This window comes from Amblyomma maculatum, chromosome 9 (assembly GCF_055883805.1).
Source record: "Amblyomma maculatum isolate TAMU_Amacu chromosome 9, ASM5588380v1, whole genome shotgun sequence".
NCBI lineage: Eukaryota > Metazoa > Arthropoda > Arachnida > Ixodida > Ixodidae > Amblyomma > Amblyomma maculatum.
The window spans coordinates 80,347,098-80,369,410 of NC_139352.1; the positions used below are offsets into that span (position 1 = coordinate 80,347,098).

General features: G+C 45.3%; 1 protein-coding gene across 1 annotated transcript in view; it reads left to right on the plus strand.

Moving 5' to 3' along the window:
• Positions 1 to 3,896: 3,896 nt before the first annotated feature.
• LOC146179551 (uncharacterized) overlaps positions 3,897 to 22,313 on the plus strand; it is a 64,973-nt gene continuing 46,556 nt past the window's right edge. The window contains exon 1 of the mRNA XM_084579201.1: positions 3,897 to 4,394. The gene's annotated coding sequence lies outside the window, so the exon portion shown is untranslated. The remainder of the gene's footprint in view (positions 4,395 to 22,313) is intronic.

The following is a 22,313-nucleotide window of genomic DNA, read 5'->3' on the forward strand; positions in this document are numbered from 1 at the left end:
TGCGCAATAAATTTCCTTTTCTATACTATTTATTCAGAAATGTTTGGACCCATTACAACATCGTAGTCCTAATTTACTTAATGAATTGTCTCTGTTTAAATCCCACAGCTCTGCGTGTAACATTACGACTGTCCGGCCAATACTGATTTTCTGCTCATACCGGCCCGATGCCGACACCACAACTGCCGGGAGTAAAATCCTCTCTTAACATTGCTTCGTTAAAATATTTAATATGGAGGTAAAAATAAATATTATAAATGCAAAAATCACATTAACACTAAAACGTTGGGGTACATGAACTGACCGTAATAAGAAAAGGTCAATATAAGCTTTTCGTCACTTTTGACTGCACAGGGACGCCATGTATGTCGCCGAGATGAACCTAAACTCGCTACATCAGAAACATTCGACGAAGAAAAAAAAAGGTAGCCAGAAGTAGTTCTATGAAATAAAACACGCAAAGTCCACCTTAACTACGAAAAATAGATATTCGGTAGACGCGGACACTTTTGCCTAAGCGTGAGAAAGCGAAAGCATTATTATTATTATTATTTTCTGGCCGCAATGCATTTGCAAGCGTTCGTCCCGCTTCGGTGCCCCAAGGCATGCCAGCATGTCGCACTTCCTACCGTGCGAGCCGTCTGCGTGAATTGTAATTGGTTCACAGGAAGGGACGGCGCAATATCTGTCTTACTTGTTTCTGTGGACACCTAAGCTGTTTTGGTGTACCATCGATTCCACACGCCGGCGACCAGATTTTAGCGTAGTGGGGCTAGTACAAAAACACATAATTATAACCTCCACTTACAACCATTAGAACGAACTGCTCCTGAGCACTTGAGTGGATTTTCGACCTGCAAACCTTGAGACGAAAACGGCGTCAACATTACGCCATTACGATGGGGCATGATACAAGCACGGCTCAGATGCTTGTAAAGTCGTGTGAACTTGAGACTCAAGACCGTTAGGCGCGCGTGACACTGCGGTGACAGCGGAGGAAATCGCGCACTTTCCTTTTCTATGCTGCCACTTCCTCCTGGAGCTTTTTTCTTGTGGCTGACGGCGCTCTTTTTAACTGCCAACAGGACGCGCTTTAGGCGAGCGAGAAAAAAAAAAAAAGAACTTTCTTCTTGCGACCTACAATCAGGATTAAATTAAGATCAGCAAATCGCCTAGGCCGCCCGTCGTAATTGTTGACATCACTCCAAGTCAATTCAGCCCTATCGATGAACGGAGAAGAAAACGATATAAAGAACAAGAGCGACAGGGCGGCACCATGGAAGAATTGTCTTCTTTACGTGATGCCTAAGCAGCTTCATATAAGAAATAAAAGTTGCGCATCCATTGTTCGTCAAGTCAACTTAGACGCTCTTTGATCACCTCCTACCCGAATTTCGCATATTCTATTTGTGGCCCGTTTTGTCGAGCAGCGCCGTCACGAGCGCTGGCTCCAGCTGTTATTGACTTGGTTATCAGCAATCAAGACTGGCAAGCAAATAAAAACGGGCACCCAGTTAGAAAACAACTTTTTTGTCTAATTTTCGCAACGTATTGATGGCCCAACTGCAGAAATCAATGCACGCTCAGTTCTGTTTGGTTTCCGCGCGCGTAGACACTGCGCTTTGTTCCTAAGACACCCTTTCTTCGTCAAAAACATTTATAACACATTAGGTCCATGGGTTAACCGTTTTTAACGCTCTTACGTTCCAAATACCATTACCGCATATAACGACATAAATTTCCCTGCTGTAAATCTTTCTTTTTTTTTTGTCAAAATGTCCAGCATGGCATTCTTGGTAATGTACCTGCGAGTCTATTCCTGTGTTTTGTGCAAAGTCGTGCTCCCACCTGACATGATCATGGAGCAAGATTGCAAAACCTACCAAAATAAAAAAAAAGAATGTGTCTGGGTTTCGCTCCCAATTTAGGACCAGTAGCTTAACCTGTGATCCAGAAGATGACTGCGTACAAATTAGCAAAATACTCTACCGGCCTGCGCAAAGAGACCGTACTAGGAGTGTACCCGGAGGGTACAAATTAGAACAGTAGTGCACCAGGACATGAAACTGCAATCGATAGGTGAAGCAGACAGAAAGAAATGAACAGAGATGTGGCAACACATGCGATCTGAGGATATTTCATTCGCGATTATAAAGAAGAAAAAGTCATGTACAGAACATATAAGGCGAAGGCCTCCTAACCAGCTGTATGTTAATATGTCCTTGTGAGAAGGAAGAGATTGGAAATGGAATCGGCAGAGACAGCTAATTAAACAAAGTTGCCAAAAGGAAAAAAGAGCAAATTTTGATGGCGAATGAAGTGGTTGCAAAGACGCCGTATATCAATGCAGTTTCAAAGTTCTTTTGTGTTTTATTAAATTACTTCGTTTGAAATTCATTGAAACAATCTTACAGCGCTAGCGCTAGCAGGAAATTTAAGGTCTTCTCGAGATACTTCTGCACTGTAAAGGGCTGTGCTCGGCTAACAACGACAACCTTGATAATAAGGTCCGCCCTTCTAACAGGAATTTATTCGCTCAGTTTGTTGAACAAGTAGCCCTCCGACACTGCGTACGAGACAGTCGGATAGCGCTATGGACGGAAAGGCCAAGTCATGCCACAGTGATTGGTGGTAAGGCGATGCAAAGAACCACATAAGTTGCCATAGTCTGGGCTTCTCGACAGAACCTATAGTTCGGGTTGTTAGGGTAAGCTTCGAAGTGGGGGAGCATAATGGACGGCTTAGAGAGAAACACTGGAGGCCCTGCGGGTTGGAGGTTCTTCATAGACAAAGAATTCCACATCTCGATTTTTATTCCCTGCTTCACCACGAAGGCTATCTGGATTGTTTCCTCAATTCGCTGCTTCATCAATCCCTTAGACAGACGATTTGCAGCGACTGGCTTCGACCAGATCAGGTACGTTGTATAAAGCGGCCGGTCGCAAGTTTGCTTCGCGACCAATCAACCAGAGGAATTCGCCGTTAGGACGCAGCCCAGCACGGGTCAACGGACTAAGATGTAGACGGCCACGGGGAAATGGCAATATCTCTTGTACTACACATCAAACGACTCTGGAGCACGGTGGGAACCAGGAAAAGAGCGTCCGGGGGCCGCTGCTCTGCGCGCGTGGCTAGACGGACCTCCGTGACGCCGAACGAAAAGGCCGAAAAAGAAGGCAAGACCGTAGGCAGGGTTCAAAGGAGTCGGCGTCAACAGGACAAGAAAGTGCTCTCCACCACGACGACGTCCGCTATCCACGGAAGCCCTGGTCAGAGCATGCACGGGACAGCTGTCGTGCATGGCCATAGAGAAGAAGCACATAAGGCCCACACGCAGCCCCCTGAACAGACAAGGGCGAATGAAGCCTTGCGCGGCGGACACCGTAGCACAGAAGGGTGGCCAACACAAAAGCCGCCGCCCCCGTCCGTCGGACCCACGGAGCGGAGAAGAATCTCTGCACGGCGGAACGAAGCAAAGAGACAAAAAAGTCGTTGAACTTGTTTCACCCAAGGCGAAGCGGGAGTTGGCACCGGCTGGGGAGGGCAAGCTGAGGGGATGGGTGTGCGTACGTTCTTCGGAGTGCCGTGGCGTGTACGTCGGCGTCGAGACGGCAGCACCGCCGCCGCACCGGCTTGACCAGAAGAAGAAACTCTCCCGCAATACCTGCCTTCTTGGAGAGACGTAACGGCGCATGCGCCGGAGGCAGAGGTTCTAGTACGCACTGCCGATTCCGCACAAGAAGGCAAGGTGGCGGTGAGTGTGCAGGTTACGAGGAGGAGGGAAGACGTCATTCTTCTGGTCGTAAAGAGCCTTCTCTCCCATTGCCCGGTTTTCCGTTCCCTCTCTCATACGTGCCCGCAGACACTGCTTGGCAAGGTGCAACAAGGAGCGGCGGAGAGGAAGGCGCTCGCGCGAGGAGAGGCCGACCGACAAACCAGCCGCAGCGCCACGCTGGACCTGGCGCGCTGCTGCGTCTAGCGTTCGCGTCGCAGTGCGTGTGTGCGTGCGTGTGTTCGTTGCGGGTTCTCGGTGCGTCGGGTCCGTTATTGGCTCAGGTGTCTCTGTCCCCGAGCCAGCAGCGAATGCGTTGAGTGGTGTCAGAGGCCACGGCGGTCGCCAGAGGATTTGCAAGGAAGAAAGCCGGCGGCGGATTACTACAGACATCCATCCGGTGTTTGGCGGCACTCCCGCCGGTGCCTTCCTCTAGTGGAATGTGCTCCCCGCCAGCTCCAATGAGTGCTCATCCGCTGTGAGGCGGTCGAACGGTATCCGGACAGGCTTGGATTCCAGCCCAGGAGGCCGAGCCCGTTGGTGCAGTCATCGCTGCTTCGAGCGGTGGACAGTGCGGCGTGCCCTTTTTTGCTTCTTTTGTGAAGAGGAACGGTGAACGCAGGTGAGGAACGAATCTTCTTGCCCGCGGGTGGTCCGGAAGGAAGTGCGGACCGACCGTTCCAAACAGCCCCCCGGCGGCTCTTTGTTTTTGCTTCTTTACGTGTGTTCTTTTTCCGCTGGGAAGTTAGTTCCGGCATCCGCTGCATCGTCCTCGCTTTCGTCCATCAGTGACGCAAGGTGGGGCCGGTGCAGCACGCTCTGTTTGGGACGCGTTCTAGAATACCGAGAGGTCGCGGCAGCTGTCGCGAGCATACCTGTTTACGTAGTTAGCGATGCCGTCAGCCATGTTGCCGGTGGGACGAGGAGTGGCGACGCGGTGTTACGAGGAAGGAAGAGAAATGTACACGCTGGAAAGTTTCGTTGGGAGGAGTAAATGGAATATATATATGCAAAGGCGAAAGCGGTTCAGAAGAGACGGTATAGGAATGCGGTAAAGAAAATGTATAACGTATAGCACACTACGTGAATGCTGCGCGATATGTTACAAGAGTGAAGATTGCTGTAAAGAAAAATGTATTTTTTTTATTTCGTTCACATTGTGGGTGCAGACAGTGCATAAGCATGAGGCGCATGATGGCCGATCAAGCCCGATGAAGCAATGTGAACGCTTGCGTACAAACATAAGGCATGCATTCATGTAACAGACCACGGTATGTTAAAAATGTCGACAGCCTGTAAGCTAGTTACATGCGTAGCTAGATGAGCTCATAGTTTGCAAAATTCAAAGTTTCAGAATTAGCCATGCATGGTTAGTATGGCGGATAGAAAAAGCCAGAGCGAAGGATGAACCTGTAGCTAGGGAATTCCAGAGTGACATTAGGAGCCGTTGGTAAAATATGTGATATTTTCTAGCTAACTCCGGCGCTTGGCATCTGAAAACCTGTCACGCTCATAATCATCGGGCCATTACTGTGTCTATAAAGGTGCAGTATACACAATGGAAGCTGTCCCTACTCAATACTAAATGCAAACCAGATACTTGGCTTGTCGCTACGTCCGACAATTTTAAGCAGCTTTGAAAAGGCTCGTAACATGACCGGCTGAGGTTGCTGCGCATAGCCCTACCACTTGAATTATTCAAGCGGCACGGCGCTGCGGCGACGGTCGGCGTTTATAGCTCCGACTGCCAACGAGATAACGTCTCACCGCAACCGGATTCGCGCTTAGCGCACTATAATTCGTGAGCAATCGCTTCCCACGTGTTCTGTATTAAGAGCCCATCAATTCGATCATATCAACACCGAAGGCTGCTTCAGTATTCCTGACATAATTTCACACTGCAAAGGCGTACGTATTTGCTTCGTCGCTCGGATATGCGTCGAGACTTTCCTTTTAATTCAACAAGAGGATAATGGGTAACTTGGACGGAACAGGTCTTAAGGGCAGACGCCACTCTTGCCACGCCCTTAGTGAAGATGAAGCGAGAGTTTAAAATTTAAATGCTGCCATGCAACCCCAGCATGTACTATGATTTCTTTAAAAGGATTCTGTACGGCAATAACGACGACAGGTAAGAGTACAACCATCTTTCACTGGGAACTGGAGGTACATCCTGATACTAGTCCTCTGAGTTCTCACTAGGCAACGGCTTGCAGTGTCACATCCGGTTGTCTTAGGAGCTTTGTTGGCGCCGCATTTTTAAATATGATACATTCCATACTGAAAACAGGAAACGACAGTGGGACAAGCTATTACACTAAAAGCGAGGTCCGATTAATAATTCGTTCCGAACTGCTGTAAGCCGACACTGTGTTGAATTTTCTTCAACGAAACATCCGGGAAGTGTCCGTTGCTGTTAAGATACTAAATGTGCGATTTTAGAGTTCGTCTTGTGTCAGGACTACTCCAAATAAAGCAACCGTGACGACAGAGGACCGGTTAGTCTTACAAATTGCCATGTAGTACACCTATCAATTGTCGTGAGCGTTACTTTTGTAAAGCACGGAAATTACAGACTTAGTAACTGCGTCAGGTGACAATTACTTGAGTACACGCTCCCATACTGATAACAGCAACCCCACATGACGCGTCTTACCTGCTTCGGGACCACGCCATAGTAAATCAATCATATATGACCGATAGGTATCGATGCGGGGCCAAAGTCATACTTCCGTGCGAGAAATACGTCGCCGTATCTACACAGGCATTATAACAACTGTGGTTTCGTTATCCACTTAGTTCGCTTTTATGTCGGCAGGCGGCGACGTAAAAGAAATGACTGCAAAACTACAAATGAGGCGGTACAGGGAGATATGGGCTGGGCATCTTTCAAAGTACGGCAAGCTCAGAGTAAAATATTATATGAGGAACGCCTGAGGAAATTGGACAGTAGCAGATGGGCAGCTAAAGTATTTAAATACCTGTACTTAAAAAGCGTTGACTCACAATAGAGGAGAAGAACTAGGAAACTAACTAGTAAGTATGCTAGTCACAAGGACGCAGAAATAAAGAGCATTAAGCAACAGGTGAAAGACACAGAAGGTAAAAACTGGATAAATTCGATGGAAAAGAAACAGAGTGTGGAATTATACAGAAAGTGGAAAATCCAGACCAGGAAGGAAGATTTCTCTGATAACTCAAGAGGCAGTGCCCTACTTTTTGAAGCTAGATCAGGGTGCCTTAGAACGCGCAGCTACAAAAAGAAATATTTAACAATGGAGATGACGCATGTGCTATATGTGGAAACTCCAGTGAAACAATTGACCATATTATACTCGAATGTAATGGTATCCATCCGGAAGTTGGTGCAGGCGCAATCACTGTTCCTGAAGCTCTGGGCTTTAGAGATAACAGTGGCCGGGTGAATAAACCGGCGGTGGAAACTAGCAAAAAACGACTGGAAGATTGGTGGCTTAAAAGCAGAGAAGTGACATAATGTTAGTAATGTAGGAACAAAAATTTAATAAATAGAATGATGGTTTAGTTAACCATTCTAAATCAATAATTAAGACATATGGAGAAAAATGAGCATGATAGCTACTGCTACCACCCCGTTTCAAAGGGGACGCTCCTATATTCCATCCATTCCATCCTGCTCGGAGCGGTGCGGTCTCAAATGTCAGCAAAAAGGGCGCCGAGTTTTTGCCGAGACCTACTGCGAATTCGGCACCTCTCATTTGATTCTACTGCTTTTACCACGGATTTTGTAATGGCATGAGTGGTAAAGAGACCGAAGACGACTTTCAGGTGCCAACTTAAATATCATCCCCTGGCTTTATACAGCGACCAAAAGAAAGCATACTTTCCAAAGGAAAGTATACTTTCAGATTCAGCTCACTCTTCAGCAGTTACACATGCATGCTGTGTGTTCCCGCTATTTTATTTCTACTTGCTTTGATTTTACGAAGACGTGCTATAGGGTTTCAGCTGAAAGGAGACCTCCGGCACGTGACGTGGCTCTGACTCCTGGAGAGCTTCAACAACTGCGAAGCCCTAGCTTTCAGCAGCATCGAACGGGGCTTGAGCACATAGATTTCAGAGAACAGCTTCTAGAGCAGTTTTTTAATTTTCTTGGCAAATATATTTCCAGTCTACCACCCTCTACAAAGCTTGTCGCAAAAGGTGCCAACCATAAACGGAGCTAGAAGACCCAGCTGAAAACGAACGTCTTTATATAATCAGTAATGTCACGAGAACAGCAAACCTTCAAAATCGTCTTGAGATCATAACATATTTTTGTCTTGGAAATTCACCTTCGCTGAGTTTTGCTGCCGCAGTTGAGAGAATTGACATTTGAGACCCTCATTAACCGCCGCGGAATATAAATGGTGACCACTGCCTTCTGAACAGCGGTAAAAAAGAAATCTGCTATAGGCGCCCAAGATTTCTGCATCTTGTAAGCGAGACGAATTAGCATTTTTTCTATATCCTGAAGTATTTCATTGGGGTGTTTTATTTTACTATTCAACGGTTCTTTCTTCTTTTACTTTCCTGGGGTTTTTACTGTAAGTTCTCAGAGTAAAAAAAAATTTTCGCGTCATTTATAAATGCAAACAAACATTTTGTACGTCTTTGAAAGGCCATTCAAGTAACTACGTTTTTGTATATATTTAACTCGGATCGTGCAAACAATTCATTTAACTAAATTTTTTCAGACTTTGTATCACCATTTTTACTCCATGGTCCTGAAAGACACCATCAAAGAAGGAAAATTGCACATACGCAACCCATATATTAAATAGTAAGAAAAGGTGCATATTTACAGACCTTTCCTACATTCTGGAGTTTTTAATCAATGTTTCTTAATTTTACATTATTGCTTTTTTCCAAATTTGGTAACTTCTTCTAGTCCTCAAAATTTGAAAATTAAAAACATTTGTTTCATGTTATGTGCAGCGCTTAAATACACATTATTCGTGCATGCTTATGAAATAGTATTTAAATAGCGACATTTTGACATATGCTATGCCAGGGTGGGTTAAAGTTTGCATATACAAAAACAAAGACCCCACAGAATCTCCTGCTTTCTTCATGGTCCCAAAAAAGTTCTAACTTCCATTAACCAGTGTGCACGAGCTTTAATTACGATGTGCTGGCAGCTATAGGCAAGACTGACATTAATCTACTTATAACTTAAATTATAGCACGTATCGGAGGGAGACTAAGTCTGCATCTACAACAAAAGTGAACGCTCTTTCATTAAACGCATTTAATCTAAACCTATCGGTGACTGTACATGTGAAACTTCTTTGAAACTTGCGCATGTATCAAAACTGGAAAACGCTGCGAGCTGCAGTAATTTGTCCGACATACAGATCGTCCATGCTCGTCTTTTTATGCTGTCATTGCCGAAGTCCTGGAATGGTCATTGCGTATATCGTTTCAGAACAAGCCTACAGTGCGGCCCCATTTTATAGACCGATCGCTTCTTAACTGCCATTTCTACGCTTCGCTGCAAAGCAGAATTATCGAATCTTGGTATATGTAAACCCCGCGCACCGCTTTTAGGGAGCCATGCGACACTGCATGAATCCTTCGTAGCCAAAGCCATTAACTTCGTGCCTAGAACTGTAATGACCGTCGCAGCGAGCAGCTCTTTAGGAGCTCTCAAGTGCAATCACATTTGCAGAAGGAAATCCTCTTTGTCGACCTCTGCTTAGAGGGCGTGCTGCGTACTACTTTCCTCAAGGCTATCAGACGAAGTACAAGGAAATTCGCCGGATCTGTCGAGTGTGGGTGCGCCAGGGCAGGCTCGTTAGCGGCGCATCGTGCATCTTGTCGTCCAGGGTGTTACCGGTGTCCAATGTGCCCTAAACGCTTGGACGCATGCGCATTGAGCTGTTCCAAATGACTTTGAGCCTCGTTTTGCATATATACGGCAAATACGGAATCGTCAAGAGGCAGTACGTTCTGTCAATTCGTACTTAGTTCTGTCTCTTGTTACTAGTTTCCGGAGACTTGGACGCTGGTGAGGCCGCTCGTATTTGTGAAAACAATGAATTCTTGCAATACTCTATGGGGTTGCAAGAATTCAACATGCTGTGCCCGATTGTACATTGAAGATTGTACGATATCTTGCCCTAGTAGTTAGCTTCAAACACGAGGCCTCGACAATTATAGGTACGACGACACTAATTGTCGTCCATCTGACTGTCTTTGCGTTAATTGCTTTGTCTTTTAAAGCGAAAGCCTTTCTTGGCTCATCTGCTGCGGAATTGTTCGTAGGAAATGTTCGTATACGGACGTTGAAAAAAGAAATCTCTTTCCATCGGGAACCGTCCCTCCCATCTCCAGCCGAGCGAAAAAACCACTACGGCACGCCGGGCTTGCGAGAGACCAATCGCAATTCTCCTTCTATAGCGTGATGATAATAGTAGCGATGACAACGACGATAGAGTCGGTGACAATAGTAATGATGATAGTAGCGATAGTGATAATGACGATAGTAGAGATTGCAATGACGATGCGGTTTGTGAGAACATTCCTATGATATGTCTTTCGCTATTTTCACTCTTACAGTTTTAAGCGCAGTCCTGTCATTTTTTTAAACCCATATGCATGGGTTAACTTTATATACTCTACAAAGTACCGGCAATTTGATTACCCCAGACTGTCAGAGACGTAAACGTTGTCTCCTTAGCCATGTAACACAGATGTCCCCGACGCGCGATACCTCAGAAGCACTGGATTTTATGCGTCGCCGGTCGGCGGATAGTGGTGGCAGCGTGAATGCGAAATATCCTCCTTGCTCTTCAGTCGAGGAACGTGTCTAGGCTGTGGAACAGCAAAGAGGTGTCCTGTATACGTCCAAGGTTATTCAATACGTCGTGAAATGGGCGCATCGTCTCACCGATAAGGACTTTAATAAGTTTCAAAGCACTTCACCGGGCTTTTCAGTCCAAGCTTATCCCACGCGTCTTTCTTACGCATCGCATAAGACTGTCGCCATTTCGTTTACTGCTCTTAATCGTTCGTTGTAAAGAACAGGGAAAAGGAACTCGCGTGATGGGCTACGTCATTTTCAAAGTAATCAGCCTCCCTTTAACGCGCATAGGTGTTGAGCGAAACACTTCACGCCATTAGCAATAATGCAAGTACAGAAGCGTCAAAAGGCAGTGTGTTTCGGCGAATCATGCTACATAAATCTGTCGTTTGTTGTCTGTTTCTGCAGATTTGCATGCGGGTGACGATTTCTACCAGCTCAATGCATTTGAGGCCTTCGCAGAGCCCGAGCTTTAGGTTTAGCAAAGCTGTCTTCTCGTCCAATAGCAGGGGCTGGGTTAGACAGGGCAGTCTCATTCATCATTTCTAGCTAACAGAGTGCCGCAGACACCTACCGACAACCTAATATTCTTTCTGCTGAAACAAAAGAAAACTCTGAAAATACGCACCAAAAGGTTTTGGCAGGCTTCGCACGAGACCACGCCTCGAACAAACGAGATGCAGCTGCTCTGGTTGCCCAGGGGCATGTATAATTGACCATTCTGTTCTGCCGGATATGGCAGTGCAATTTATCTGGGCAACGTCTGGAATCTGGGTGGTACGATTGAATTACTTTATTTAATCCCGTTAGATTGTTTGCATTATATTTTGTCTCTTGTTGTGTCTACGGCACGCCCCTGCTTTCGCTGGGATGTTGTAGTCGCAACGTGGATGGAAAAAAAAAAAAAAAGTTTGAAACAGATGCAAATGGAAATGATGGTTCTACCGTGTTAGAGGCTTTAAACTGAAATTATATCCTCATTTGCATGAGGAAACCAGCGCTCCAAATTCCGTTTCTTACACCCGCATAGCTGATTACAGTGGTTGATTCAATCATGAAGAAGTCATGCATGACGAAGTCATGAGCGCGATAAAACTAGCATGCTTTTCGCACAGGCATGGGGCCTGTGCGAAAACAAAGAAAACAAACGTAAGAAAACAAAACGAAAGCTAAACCTAATTGCCGCCTTGACTTCAGCGAGGCGAGTCGTTAACCTAGCATAACTTAGCCCAGCCTTGTTTGATACGCTATACTTACGCCGATGCGGGTCACTTGCCTCGTTGTCGAGAAGGAATAGCTACAGGGTAACTAGGTGAGAGCGCAGCGAAAATACACGTATGCAACCGCACTAACGCTTGTTCTGTTGGTATGGACACGTCTTTCCTTGTACTATACGCATCTCGTTTTCCTGTGCGTACTCCATTATAGAAGCGCAAGAGCTTTTCGTGCATTCAGTTCAGCTTCTCATTAAGTTTCGTGCGTCAATTCAGGGCGCCAACAAAAAGAAAGAAATAGCGGGAAGTCCAGCTTCCTAACATTATATTCCGTTCATGACAAACAATTCGGCGACAAAAACATATTTGGAAGTATGTTATTAATCATCCATGCAGAAGGGACCAAATTGGTACCAAAACGCTGTGATGAAAAAAACAAGACTGCATAAACCGCATTAGGAAAGCGCAAAGCTCTGGCGCGACGTTAGTGGCTTCTAGTCGACGCCTTTATACATCTACTTACCCCTATGACATGACTGAGCACGTTTTGTTTCATGACTCATGGCTCGTGACTCATTATTCATGACTCACATGATTCATGAATTATATGACACATTTTCATGTCACATGACTCATGACTTGTTGAGGATACAGCACTTCTTTATAACATGACTTGCAACTGTCACCCGGCCATTGACTGATGACGTCACGAGGCGACCAACTTCCGGCACGAAAATAGCCTACTAATGCTTTCAAAGTAATATATATTGCCAGTTGCTGTCGATATCTTCCAAACTTCGTTTTTTTTTTTTAAACCCAACCAGGTGGACTTCCGTCAAAGCTGTGCTCGTTCAACCTAACCGGCCGCTATTTGGTCGAGCCCTCCACACGGTGTCCGTCACATCCCGTGTATATCCTCGATACTATAACTCCAAACGTCCGTACAACACCTACATGCACGGCTATTTAATGGCTATTATATTATGGGCCATTATTATCATTATCGTTGCTAACGTCTCTTAAGCTTGTGATCAGCAAAAGCTACGCGTTTGCTATCGCCATCTTTACGTCCTCAGGCTCAGGGAGCCAGAATGTGATGCTTATTAAATGGCGATAAAGATACCTGCACTTTCGGAAGTCGCACAAGCAAGTGACACTCTAGTTTTCTTTGAGCCTCTAGACATATAACTAGCCAGCTACGCTTCAACTGTCGGGCCACCTACTAACATAACTGAAGTGGCGCATGTGTGTTTCTTTTTCTCGTTTCAAGAATCGATAATGAGCTACACAGTAGGCGCTAGTGGAATTGGACAGATATCCACGTCTGGATTTTTGTTTTCTTCTATCCAGCAGCGACCGCGACAATGCGGAACAGACAGGTGAATGAGACCGCCCACGTTTGCTACGCAATTAAGCCAACCAGGAGACGACGGCAGCCTGGTGGGAGGGAGGTGGGGAGGGGGTAGGAGTGCAGTCATTGCGCCTAGCGGCAATCAACGCATCTGGCAGCAGCAGGAGAGATCTTGCCTGTGATCGTCCTCTTCGCCCCAATTACGCTCGCCACAACTGAAGTGGCGCCCCAAGTATGTTCTTCCTCGTTAATAAATACCTACGCCCTACTTCACACAGCGAATCTGCTCTCTTTTGAGATTCGCGCAGTCTCCGCCGGAGAATATTTCTCCTCAGTGCCGTACTGCGTAAGCTGTCGTCCGGTATTTCTTTTTTTTTTTTTTCTTCCCCAGAGAGAACGCGTCTTTTATTTTCGCCGCTGTTTTCCTGCATCCAGCATATTTAGCTGAAGCATCGAGGTCATCTGTTAACAGAAATACTTGTTCCTACTCGAATACACGGAGGCCATAAAAGAATGCTGTATGCTGATTACGGCTACTGTACATACAAAGTAACACCGGCTGAGGTCAGTGGCCCTAGAATCTTGAAGCATTGCAGATAAAACTGAGGGCTTGTGCATTTCTGGCTACGTGCTTCAATTTCTTCAGTGCCTCTCTGACGGGGTCCTGAGACGGGCCACTTGCACACATGCTTACATTTTGTTCGCTATTAAAAGCGACTGCTTAAATAGCTTGCGATCATCATGTGAAGCTTGTTCAGAATGAAACTGCTGAAATCTCTTTAGTGCGGTAGCATGTGTTAGTGTTTCGTTGACCTTTTGATGATGCCCAAAATATGAAGGAAACGTGAAGAGGAAGATTGCATCTGCACGTTATACCAGTTAAAATGCCCACATTCAAAATCAAATTTCAAAATTTTGTTACAGCTTACATAGTTTAAAAAAAAATAGGCATGTCGTGAGAACCAAAAAATTAGCATTTGGTCCATTCTGAGGCGCTAGTCAAAGTTGTGCTAAGCTTCTTGCCAAAGACAGTAAACAAGCTTTTATTTAGCAAATGCATTACAATTTTATCTGGCTACATTTTACAGAAAATGAAATGAAGAATTCTTGAACTCGGGCTGAAACTCGAACACTCGCCCCCTTTTTTACTCCAGGCAGCTTTCTCACAGTGATTCTAAAGAATTTGAAGCCACAACGCTGGCTACTGAGAACATCATAACTTGAAAGTTTGTACGCAGCTCCAATAATTAACAAATCAGGTTGTGCAAATGACGCTGTGTAATATGTTAAAAAGTACATCGTGGGCAAGTTGAAAGTGGTATCGATTAAAAATGCTATCTGATGCTAAAGTGACTGTTTTCACTGGAAACGAAGTTCTAGCTTTTCAGCTACTAAGGGATAAAAGATAAAGAGCTAGTTTCGCCCTCATCCGCCATTTTGGTAAGTTCATTGCAGCGAAGCCAGGTGAAATTGCAGAACATAGTGAACTAAGCATCTGGATATTAAGGCAGTTTTTTTTTTTTTCGGCACCACTAGTACAATTTGACGGCACATGGAAGAACTTCAAAGACAGGAGAATAATAAACTTCCAATCATGATTGATTCACTATAAAAGGCATCACTAAGTCAATGTTTTATTCAAGGTGGTACGATAAAGTACGCCAAATTTACCTACACCTTTCTCGGGAGATTTCTCAGTTATGAAAGTCTTTACAGCGAAGCAAATGGCGACACTCTCAGAATCCAGCCATCCGAATATATTTTTCAGAACAACAATATGAACAATGTTTTCGAGAACGAAAACCCGGATTATTTGGCAGGAACAAGAAAAGAACTCGTGGTCTTACATATATCTTCAGAAATGTCACATTTGAATGGCAGATTGACCTCCACCAAGTGAAATGTGGATTTAATGGTTGGTTGGAAAGTCTAGCGCTGGCAGTAATTCGGGCACAGCAGGATCGAATTACCAGCCGCAGGGCACAGCTTCAGCGCGAGAGAGATGGGCGCCGGAGACAAGCGATGGTGATGGCGATGCCGCGGCGTTGTTTCTTCTTCGTCTTCTTTACACATTGTTCGTTTTATTTTACGGAGAAATAAGTAAAAATGACGCGCACCTCGTCGCTCATCTGGCTGCGGAGGAAGCACCTGAGCGAACACTCACAAGATAAGCATTCAAACCTTTATCGTAGTCCGTAGGCTGCAGGGGGCCCTTCAAGCGGTGAACAGCGATTCCCTCGAAAACCAAATCTCTAAACGGTGCAAGTAACAGCAAACGAACACCAATTTCTTTAAAACTGCTTAATTCATGTCCTTATCTTTGCGCCCACCTCCATCGCTTTTCACGTAACTTTTCGCGGGCGTGATTTGCAAAGGATAAATCAATTTAAACACCTTGGTATTCTTTTTGCGGTATATCAGGGTCGAAACACTTTGGTACCACATCTAACAAAAACCTTGAATACCTCCATCCTTCATTTTGCAAGGCCGGAAGGGAATCAAACTTTTCACATGTAAAACACTGATCTGCCTTTTTCTTGATTACGGTTGTATCACGTCGAGCACTCATTATAAATCTGACATTACAATTAGAATCTGTTCAAAAGAAATCAGTACTCTTCAGCTTTCACAACTTTGGCCTAGATGTTTTTTCTATTATACAACTTCAGGTCTAACAACTACCTGGCCCACTTAGGTCTCTTTACGTGCACTGAATGCGTAATAATTAAGTGCTACTGTTTGCTTCTACTGCGTGTTTTTTTTTTTTTTTATTTTTCTTTACCCAGTTAGAGGGAAGGTATCTCGGTTTTAATGTTTTTACATGCATTAGTTTTTATTTTAGGTTTTACTCGTCGAAAACTTTTCAACTATATATCACTTGACGTTTTAGCCTAAAGTTCGAATGTTAATCGCAAATAACTAATAAACGGTTATTAAGTATGACCTGCAATTAGTACTATGCAATCGTGCTCGATATGCTATCCCAGTATACGACCTGATGCTACAGCGTGCAGTTTAATGTTTATCAAAAATAAATACTTGACAGTAAATAATTAGGACCTTCAGTTAGTCAAGTGCAGTTATACTGAGTATAAGCTATCCAACGATATAACTTTTGTGGCTATTATTCTCGGCATAATATGTATAGCGACTGCGGACACATTATATACCTGCACACATTCTATACACGCCACGCATGAGCCAAAAAAATGATACGCATTAGAAATCTATTGTCGTATCACCACTTAGAATGCCTCAAGGTATTACACACATTGGTTCATTCTCAGCGCCTTCCTTCTCTAGCTAATATTTGAACATTGAAAAGTCTTTAGTAACTTCCCGTAGCCTTAATCATGCCCTGCGGTGGCTGAGTGGTGAAGGCGCTGAACCGCTGCCCAAGGTGGCGCGTTGAATCCCGGCTGCTCCTCGGTGGAGGCAAAGTGCAAGTGGCCGTGTCCTTTGCAATGTATACGTACTACGTTAAAGAAGCTCTGGGGACCGGAATTATCGGATCCCTCTACTCGACCACCCCTCATAGCCGAGATCGCTTTGAGACGTTAAAGCATATAACTAAGCCAACCTTTCTTTTGTCGAACTGAAGTGTTCAAACGCAGCTTCTGTCCACTGACCACAGAACTCTGAAATGTGCGCCTTGAAACATCTCCTAGCTACTTGTCGGCTAGTTTTATTTGTAATATTATTATTGTTGTTGTTCTTGTTTGTTTGTGCCTGCCTTTCCATTGCTGCATTCCCAGCCTCACTCCTCCAAAAGCCTCATCGATGTTGCAGAATATATAAATCAAAATGGACAACAGACGCCCGAAAGCGATATACACCAATTTAGACCTTTTTTTTTTTTTTTTTTTTTTTTTTTTTTTTTTTTTTTAACGTGCGCGGACATCTTACAGCTACGGGGCTGCATTTTTATGTCCGGTACACCTAACCCACAACCTTGGAATCTGTAGCCGAACGCCGCAACTAGACAGCCATGCACTGCTTGGAACCAACGTCGAACTATCCGCTGGTAACGGTTGTCAGATTACTAGGTTATCTCGCACGCGCTGACCGAAAGCGCAGACAGACAGATGCGGACGTGTCTGGAGATAAGTTCGCGTGCGGTACTCTCCAAGCCCGTACGCCCACTGAAGGGCAGAACAATCGCCTCAAGCGGCGCCTTTTGCCGCACCCGCCAATGGAATGGCGACGCCCTTCAATTACGGGCGTTATAATGGCGCCGAAAACACAGTGAACTGTTGTGCGTAATGACTCGATAATTCGAAAAGATTGCACGCGCCTGAATGGCGTCTGGTGATTGGCGTTGTGAGCATTGTAGAAAGTTACCTTTGCAGGCCTTTTTGATGACTTCCGCTGAACAGTGTGCAAGTGTTGGGGTGGTGGCGAGGCAGAATGACACGATGACACGACACAGCGCTGTGTCGTTTCTTTTTGGCTTTGGGAATGCCGTGTTTCCGCGCTGTTGAGTTCGAATGGGAAACAACCTCGCCCGTCACATTGTTCTGTAATGTTGACGGAAACATTTGTTTTACAGATTTGTAATGCAGGTTAGTGCCTGGCTTTGGGCTTTCAATTTGAAGCCCTCTTTGCGGCTTTGCGCGTCGAGTTACATTATATAATGTGAAGGCGCACACTTACCTTCGCTGTAGTTTTTCTTCGGAAACATCAGCGCTTGGAGTCACGTGAGATGTGTTTGAACACAAAATTAGTAGCGCTTTCTGTTTAGATTCTTTTATGTATATAGAGTGGAAAAGAAGCGATGTTGACGTAGACTTTCTGAGTAGTTTTGGCTACAGGAAAGCACGCATAAACAGTAACTGAGCAAGTTGGTACGCAGTAACAAACGCCAGTATTAGCATTTGCAAACAGTACTGGCATGATTACGATGATGATGGCCAATTTTAATGCCGCAGGCTCACGAATGGTCCATAACCACCATGTCAGAAGTTTTGTTAGTCCACACAGGGCGGAATAAAACACCTATTTTCCAAATATTTCACCCAAGGTGAGCCGAGTGCCAGTCCAGGGGAAATTTTGTAACCACTCCATCACCGGTGGACACGCGTCGGCGCTGAGGTTCGAACCCTGCACCTTCCATATGCGATGATCGAAGACGAGCAAACCACTGGGCGGCCGCTATGTACAAGATCATGCTGGGCAGGGACAGAAGGCCTTATTCAGATTCGCGAAAAATTCCGCGTGGTTATCAGATTCAGAGTAGGCGTGAGCATACGAGCTCGAGGAATGTAGTCGAGAATCTGATGGAGTGCTACCTTGCGAGCCCGAAGGACTCTCGCTTAAACACTGCTGTATGCAAAGAGATCAGAAGGAAACAGACTAAGGAAAACTGTTGCGGGGCCATGTGCCGGACCTGCGAACGACAAGGACAAAAATCTTGTACAGTGACATGTATCGACTTTAAATCTGAATTTGGAGCTCAATACGATTCCCTGTGCACAAATTGCTGCCACATCAGCAACGCGGTCGTCATCAGCGTCAGTTGCCAAGCAGGATTACCTCTTTTTTCCACGTCCAGATTGCGTTTCTGCTTGCCTGATCAGTGGCTCCCAAAACTGGGTGCCAAAGTCATTATTTACCTTCAGTTTTGAGTCCATGTATCCGCGTAAACACCTACTCTCGTGCGTCTACGTGTATGCCGGTAGGCCCCATGTGGAGTGGCTCCCTCACACCAATCACACTCGCGCCCACTCACACTCAAACCATTCACACGCATATCTACTCACAACCATTCTCTCTCTCTCTCTCACACACACACACACACACACACACACACACACACACACACACACACACACACACACACACACACACACACACACACACACACACACACACACACACACACACACACACACACACACACACACACACACACACACACGCACGCACACACACACACAGCCCCGCCGGGGGTGGCGCAGTGCTTACGGCGCTTGACTACTGTTCCCAAGGATGCGGGATCGAATCCCGGCCTCGGCGGCCGCTTTTCGGTCGAGGCGAAAAGCCAGGCGCCCATGTGCTGTGCGATGTCAGTGCACGTTAAAGAACCTCAGGTGGCCGAAATATGCGGAGTCCTCCACTACGGCGTCTCTCATAGCCTAAGTCGCTTTGGGACGTTAAACCCCACAAACCGACCAACCAACCAATCAACCCACACACACGCACGCACGCACACACTATTGCACATTCAAATGTGATTGCGCAACCTATCATATTGTCCTGTAATCACATAACAACTAGCATGATACTGATAGATGCTAACTGTGTATATTAAACTTAGTGTAGGCAATTAAAAAATATAAACAGAATGTTTCTTAGCCCTCATCACCTGAATCACAGCTGGCTTAAACCAATACAGCATAAAATATTGGCAAAAAAAAAGGGGAATTTTTAAAAGAGAAAAAAGGGAAAAAAGAAAAAAAAAAGGGGGTGCCTACGTCAAACCTCATAACAGCTAAGGGGGCCCTGCTCAGAGACATTATTTTAGCATGAGTATAATTAATTGTTTAAAATTCTCTAGTTTGTTTATTAGAAAGTATTAGCTTACAACGCTTGATTAATGATTCACAATGTCTTCTTGATTCACAATATTTGGTCTCATGTTCCTGACGACGTTCAATTCTGACTCGCAATAGCGCATTTAATTTTTGACGCACATATAGCCTTGCAAGTCATTATTTGTTCGTTGATTTGTTCTCTGGGCTGTTCTTTGTGTCAGATTGTAGCGACAGCCTGTTGGAAGTAGGCTGCTCCTAGGCTCTCCATATGTCTGGACAGCCTCTGAAAAACTCACAAAATCTCAGAAAGAGCATTATTGTCTGAATGAAAGAATGAAGGTGCGTGAAGGTACGTTAAAGAAGAACGATTCTTTTCCTTTAAATTCTTACTTTCTCTTTTTTATATCTCTATATTAAGCGTTCAGACCCGATTATTGTTATTACTAAAATTAGTATTGAAATTAAAATGAAGAAATATATTAAAATTATTAAAATATTCTCGATCACTCTAACAGTTTCCTGCCACAGGCCGCCGCCGGTACCGTTCCGACCACGGCGGCCGTGCAATAATAGAGACGGATCGCAAGTCACCTGTGTAATGCCATATCAACGCAGGTTAAGACACCCAGGTGGTCGAGGTTATCCGGAGCCCTTTACTACAGCGTCGCTCATAGTCTGAGTTACTTTGAGTCTCCAAACGTTACAAACATGATGCATTCAACCGTGATACCTTCTGTAACCTTACTGCGGTTATGGTTTACTGTGGTTACTCACAATAACGCACAACCACACTCGCACTCATACATCCACTGACACCCACAACTACTCACTCGCACTCTCGCTCATTGACACTCACAAATACTTACTCGCACTCACGAGTCATAACCATTCACTCACCCTCGTCACCACAAACTCACACTGGCACTCAAAACTTTGAGTGTGACTAGGTATAAGTGCACTCATGAGGGAGTGTGCCGACTTATGCCGTTTGATGGCGCTTCTGCTCACCTGCAGTGCAGCCTGCTCTACGTATTCATATGTGGTCTGTGTTCTATTGTTGTGCTCCTCTCAACAAAACTGTTCTAAAACATTACTAATAAACTTGAAATATATCAGCGCCGTGTGACCGACCGAGGCACAAAAGCCTGCCCCCCCATCATAGCAGCCGGCAAGAACCAAACTTATCCATGAAATAACAGAGCACCAAAGCGTTCAAACATTAAGTTTCGTGCATAAGTTGGTGAGGGTATCGATCCAAAGCTCAGTTTGTTGTTTATTTATTTGCGCTAGACATTATTTTAAACCAGTTTCATTCTTCAAAACATACTTTTTTCTTACTCTACGCATGGAGGCAATCATCTTCCCCCTCGACCCTTCGTGCTGTTGATGGCAGGCTGTCTGTTGCACGTCCGTGGAATGCAAGTGGTCTGAGATATCGGCTCAGTCGTGGATGGCAGGGCACGCAATTTATCTCCTTTTTTGTGCTTTCCCGTTGCGGCTTGAGTGGAGTCCCATTTGACGGAACAGGTGTCTGGTCCGGGAAGCCGGTTTAAAGGTCGCCCGCTCTCGCCCGTGTGATGGCCAACGGTGCATGCATGTACAGGTTCTGTTCGGATGTCCTTCTTGGCCGGCGTGCCTCCGCTTTACGACGAGACGAGCTCGGCAATCGACTCGGGTGTCCAACAGAGGCAGGCACGCCCGCGGCACGCGCGAACATCGTGCGCGTTCGCGCCACGCCCACGACGGCCGAGACGGCAGCCGAGGCGACCAAGAACGGGCCAAGGGCGATCGCGTCGCCCACCAGCGCAGCAAGGCATAGCCCGGCTGCCGACGCCGCCGATGAATAGCAGGGGCTTGCTTGTTCGCTTGTCTGGCGCCTGACGGTCCTAGCTATGCTTTATCTAAATCTTTTAACAGGATACTGGCGTAATAGACTAAGGAAAGGAGACAAGGGATCTAATTTTTCAGATAACTCGCGGTGCACCAATTTTCAAATTGGAGCAGATTTTTGCCCGTTTACAGAAGGCCTGATGTTGGGAATGCTATTCTGTTCCTGTCTTGTCCTGGGGAAAAGAGGAATATTTCATTTAGTTAATACAAATATATAAGGCAGTACATGACAACATGTTTTAAATTTGTCCACTAACCGCTGGCGCCATTTCGCCTTTCGATTTAATTCAAGGATATCTTCAACTAGTCTAAGGTGCTAGAAACACGGACTTTCGAGAAATCATTAACAGAAACCGTTATTAGAAGAACGTTCTTGTGGGCTAGTTGATCCACATTCGAAGAAAGCAGAAACTGTGCTATAAGACAACGACGCCTGGGGTGTGGTGCTCGTTTCTTTCCCTTCGTCGTTGTCTTCCAGCACAATTTCTCTTTTATTAAAAACAGTTCAAATTCTTTTCACTTTCACGCGGTCTAAGCCGTAAGGAAACCAAGACCAGGGTATGATTGGACAGCCTTTCCTTCAATGAACGCATCTTACTTGTTCATCTTGCTGCTTACAAAAGCCGAGTGCAATATTGATTTCGTACTTGTTTGTTCCGGTCCTTGCTGGACGTTGAAAAATGTACGCGAAATGAATATAAAGCCAGTAAGCGCATCAATGACATAGTCT